Source organism: Oryzias latipes, chromosome 19 (genome assembly GCF_002234675.1).
Source record: "Oryzias latipes chromosome 19, ASM223467v1".
NCBI lineage: Eukaryota > Metazoa > Chordata > Actinopteri > Beloniformes > Adrianichthyidae > Oryzias > Oryzias latipes.
In genome coordinates this window covers 2,666,318-2,672,303 of record NC_019877.2, presented here as the reverse complement: position 1 = coordinate 2,672,303, position 5,986 = coordinate 2,666,318, and positions in this window count along the sequence as shown.

The window sequence follows — 5,986 nt, the reverse complement described above, 5'->3', positions numbered from 1 at the left end:
TGTGTTTTCATTGTACCAACACTACATTAATAAATAAAGCTGTTAGTTTAGTTGCTTTATTTTAAATTTGAAAAAAAAGAGTCATGTCTTTATAGTTTAACTGAGATGGAGAGTTTATTGAATTCATGGTTCATTCGTACAGGTGTGAAATAGTGTTGAGACAACAGTGCTGTAATATTGGGCTGTATAAATAAAACTGAAATGAACTGAATTGAATTGGAGATGGCCCATAAAAACCCAGATCTGGTTTATGGATTTGGAGAAACTGTTCAGTCTAATGAGAGTGGCTCTGGGAAAATGGAGTCCGGGTTCCCCTACCAAGGGCTCTGCAAAACCAGAAGAAAAAATGTGTTTAAACTGGTAGAAGGATGTCAATCCTGTTCCACGTGTATGCTGGACTCCAGCAGAGAGTCAATGGTTCCAATCCAGGACAAGCTCCAGCTCCAGGGACGGTGTCTAAGAGAACTTTAGGGAGAAAAGGATGGATGGATGGTTCAAAATCACAACAACAGTCGTCTCGATGGGCTTCGAAGTTCATGTTTTACTTCGAAGCCCATCGAGACGACTGTTGTTGTGATTTTGGGCTATACAAATAAAATTGAATTGAATTGAATTGAATGGACGGATGGATGGATGTTCATTTTAAATATTGTAAATAACTCGAACTGGGTTTAGGGACATAAAATGTCTGAATCTAATGTACGGTTCTGATCACAAACTTGATGTTTGGGTGAATTAAATCTAAAAAAACACACCATAGTGTTTTATTTCCATTTAAAAATGTTCCTTCGTTTGGATTTACTGTTCCCCGCTGTTGTGCACGTGTGCGTTTAGCGGCTGCTGCTCCACTTTTCTGTGCCCCGCAGGTACTTTGTTTTCCGAGTCCTGCTGCTGAAGGTGAATGAGCACAGATGCGTCCACTTTATTCATGAGGAGCACACATGAAATCAGGGGGGCGGGGGACAAGGTCAGGTATTTTTTTCTATTTTTTTTCCCCTCAAACTGGCAAGTTTACTACCTTTTAGACGCTGGTAGCTCCACGATTCTAAGAACAGTTAGAAAAAAACGCCACGTTTGGGAGGAAAAATGAAACCGAAATAGGAGCAGAGACGGGAACAAGAAGCCGAGGGCGTCAAGCCGCTCTCCGGGGGGTCCGGCAGGGGTAAGTAGGACAGACAGATGTCCTGTAGAGAAAAGAGCGGGTGATGCACCTGGACAGCAGATGGTTCATCGGCAAGTCTCTCTTTGTCCTCCCTGGCAGGAAATGGATCGCTGAGGGCCGGACTGTAACCCAATTACCGCCAGACCGCATAGATACACAAACAGACACACAAATACTGACAGAAACACTCACTCTGCTGCACCTGAGTCCTTCAATGTACAGGAAAAAAAGGAAAAAACACCAGGTGGTGCTCTGGCTGTCAAACATGCATCTTTCTTGTTTTTCCATGTATGCATTTTTGTGCAATACTGTCAGATCTCACCAGACCACCCATTTAATCCAGTTGTATAACAAACTAAGTCTTTTGAATCGTTTGGTGTATATTTTTAGAGTTCTTGTTTTTGTGTCACAAACGTCTCATTTGTCATTAGTCTTCTCATTATTTTGCATTCTTTCCTTGTTATTAGCTGCTCATTTTAATGTCAATGTGCTTTTTTTTTGCTTGTTGGCTTTTCTTGTTTTCTCGTGGAGTTGCAGCATCATTAGTGGACTCTTATTTTGTCACATGTAACCTTTTATTTTCCCTCTAGATGCCTCATGACTTCATAGGCTTCTATTGTTTAAAAGCATAGGCGCCTGTAGATTTTCCTTTCCCTCACCTGACCTGAAGCACCGGCAGTCACACTGACGCCAGCCTCCATCACCAAACAGGAAGTGAGCCACCCATCACTCAGCAAAAACACCGATCAGATCAGAGCTTGAAGGTCAGCCGGCGTTTTTTCCACCCTCTGCCCCAAACAACCTTGCCTCTTTTTCTCAAAACCTTATCGCTATTTAAATTGAGTTTGACTAATCTTCAAAGATTATCGGTAAATCCCCTGAAGGAAAAGGAAGGAAATCAGACAAAGTTTTGGAAAGTCTTCCAAATCTCTCCCACGGATGGAGCTACACACATTTATCCTTTCTAAAACCTCTGCAGCTCTCAGGACTGAGAATTGGAAAACCGCTGCATCTGAACTAAAACAAGCCCCCACTCGCATCAGGTACCAGCGCACGAGCAGAAATGTGCAGAGAAACTGACAAAAACCTCCTAAAAGAGACTGGTGCATCCACTTTTGATTAATTTGGAAAAACTAACCTTGTTCTACATCAACACAAACTAAAGTTGATAAATTATAAGTGTATATTAAACATTTTCATTAACTATGTCAAGTTAATAAAAGGAAGATTGCAAAATTGTATCTGGTCCTTCAGTCCAGGACAGCCGCGGGACAGGAAAAAATATGTCGGTGGTGGTTTTATCTCCATAGCAACCATATTATTATTTGATCTCCTGGGGGTGACGTACAGGTCAATGTGAGAAACTGAAAGACTGATGTTTTTGTTAACCACGCCCACATTCCTAATAGGTTCATAAATTGAGTTGCTTCGGTAAGCTTGGGACAAAGTTTCATGTATTAAAGTGTCGCGTTAAAGTAACGCCCCTTTCGCCAGCTCCCCAGGCTAACGCTGCTCCAAACTGTAAAACGAACATTTTTTCCTAAAGATGCTCAAGGAGTTTAAAGGTGATTCACTGAAATCCCAAGGAGTTTAACTTTGTAAAAGTTACTAAAGGAGATTTTTTGTTTTATCCAAGATGGCGGCCTATTCGGGCGGTCAAAGGTCAGTGTAATTGCCGTGGTTGTGGACTTCATTTCGTAGCCTATGTGTGAAATGTCTTATTTTTCCCCATATTGTACGGAAATGTGAAAAATCGCCAAATTTCACACTTTGCCATAAGATGGCCACCGAACCATAAGTCCCATCCCATAATAATGTTAATACTTCCTTTGGATGCCCCACACTCCTGTGTCTTGGTTCTTTAGTGGATTTTGACAGTTTTTTGAGCCCCATTCGAGATATTGGCCCCACTTTCTCCCACTGTTGGTGGAGTCTAAAGCGTCTAAAAGACGCAACCCAACCCTTTTTTTATTTTCGTACATGAGTCGGAAAATAGATTTATACTTTCTAGAAGTTCTAAATGGTTGGGCTAAACAGAGCATGATTTCATTTCTTTGTGTTTGCTAAAAGTCTCATTGAAGTCACACTCATTTGAATCAGTTTTGCTCCACTTATGTTTACGTTAGAAGACTGCGTCATTGGCCGCCATGGGCGTAAAAGGAGATGAACTGATGGCGTAGCACCCGTATTCTCTTAACCATGTCGAGTACCTTGGGAGCATCTGTAAGGGTGGGGGGGGGGGCAGTTCACAGCTGCTCTGGGAGGCTATTCTGACGTCCTGCAAAGAAATTCCAGCAGAAGCTCTTCAAAAACGTTCAAGTTCAATGGATGCAAGAATTGTGAAGAATTGCTGCAGAATGAGGGGTCCCAAGTTAAAATTTGATCGATGAAGACGTTTTTGAATGGAATAGCTTTTGATTTCCATACAAATGACCTCCTAATGCAGTAAATGATCATTTTCTGGTCTTTAGAATCGATCAAATGTTGTGGAAAAGAAAAACTGTTATCTTAAGGACTTTTGTTCACTAACTAATGGTCACTGACTGGAAAATTGTGCAGACTTTCATTTGCATGGAGTATTTAGAAAAATCACAGAAAAGGATCCTTTGCATAATATTTAGGGGGTACTGTGAACATAGTATGGTTTGACTGACGAATGGACTCATCTCTGACTCTTTTGTCCCGCTTAATGCGTCTCACAGTTCAATGCGCCTTTCATATGACATAACTTCAAAAATAGACCATTCACATATGGCCAAAAATAACTTTCATCATTAGAAAATGTTAAAAAACTTTGTTAATCAGAATGGGTCTTTGATGATATTTTATTAAGTAAGCTGATACTTGTTGAAAGAGAAAACTTTTTCTTTTGAAGTTTTCCCTTTCTGTCAGACCAATATCTTGTCTTATTTTAACCCTTGTGCTGTCTTAGATGACCCCCCTTCCATTGACGTGTTCTCCCTACCATGACAAAGGTGGATAAATGTGGAAAGATTTCATGTAATCCATGGACACCAGTGAAGATCACAAATCATTGAAGAAAAAAGGTTCAGTGCACTGTCTAGTGGGTCTAGATGACCCAACTCCCAATGTTAAAGTGCCTAGGAAAGCACAAGGGTTAAAAAAACAAAATATGATCAAAAAAACATACAAACATAGAAATAAAAGAGAAGTTTACCCAACAAAACCATAGAAATATCAAGGTACGATTTCATTACTTTTTGCTTTAAAAGTCTTTTTTTTAAAAAGGAAACAGAAGATAAAGCTCTAGCCTTATTTTCTTGTTTGGATTTGGTGACTTTGATCGTGTTCCTATTCAAGCGTTTGTTCCCAAACTGTCGACATCAGCAGGAAAAGAAAATGTCGATTGAAACCTCGAGAAAAACTTTGGTTTCCATCGTAAAGATTCTATTTTCCTGGAACGATCCCTCTGAGAAGTAATCAAACGCGTCTACAGCCTACCCGCTCTGGACTCTTTAATCACCAGAACCCGCTCTCAGCTTGAAACAAACCTTGAGTGCTCGACACAATCAATACACTGGATCTCCTGCGGCTCCACAGCAGCTCCATGTTGGCACATGCATCAGCGCTCCATCATCATCATCATCATCATCGGCGGCGGCGGCGGCGGCGCTGTGACAGTGGTCAGCCCGACCCGGCTGGAGAGGAGCGGTGTGCTGCCAGCATCGGCCTCGAGGAAAGCCAAGCGTTGCCAAGGTGACAGGGCTGCAAAGAAAATCTTTGTATTGTTACCACGGCAACAGCTGTGAATAGGTGGGGATGGAGGCAAAGATAAATGGGCGAAACAAGGGCAGGTTTTAGGCAGAGGGAAAAAGGGTGAAATGTGGAGTGAGATGGAGAGGAAGAGGAGGAGAAGTGGTAGTCGGAGGCGCAGAGATATTAGATCAGACTTTATTATTCCCTCCATCTCTGGCTTGTTTATGCGGGATGAGTCTCTGCTGCGTGGGAGAATTTACAGTTTGTTGAAATCTCATCCCAAACAAAGTTACTCAGCAGATTCTTTGAGAGGGCGACTCAGAAGTTCCTTTTCCTGCAGGCCGGGCTGAGGGAGACCTACAGTAACCCCAGTCTTTCTTTTCTCAGCCTCCACTCGCTCTCCAAGCATTTTCTTGGATTTGTGTTGACGACTGATGATCTGCTTTGACGTCGGTGATTCCCGAAAAAAATCTATCTAAAAAAACAACAAAAGAAAGATGGAAAGAGCTGCAGATGTGCTTCTTCACAGCTTTTCTTTATTTAAAATCTGTTGTGTGAAATGAAATAAAACAAAAAGCTGCGTTGAGGCTTCACCTGGAGTGATGAGTGTGATGAATGAATTATGCAGCAATATTACAGCAAGGCCATGAGGAGTGAGAGGCTGACATTATCTCAGAAAGCTCCTGCTTTGCTGTAAGGTGTGAATAAAAACCAAGATTATGCTGAGAGATCCTCAGAAACATTCATTTCCACACATCTTTTTGGAAACTTCATATAAAGAAGAATCTAATTCCAACTCAGTTTTTCCACGTTTATTTTCCATCAAGAAAATGACAAAAAGCTTCATCTAATTCTCATTACAGCCTGGAAGCCGGCGTGTTCAAATACCAGCAACCCCGCTCCACGATGGAAGAGTCGGCCAAACGTCAGGGGGGGGGGGGGGGGGGGGCAGGAGGTGAGGGCAGGCGTCAAACCGGCACAACTGTTGAATTTGCAGAAGGGCGCCTGAGCAGGCAGCATCAGCAGAGTGACTTATGCGAGGCCACACAGCTAAATGAATCCGTTTGCTGAGCTGCAATAGTCACTGCAGCTGATTGTTGTGAAGTT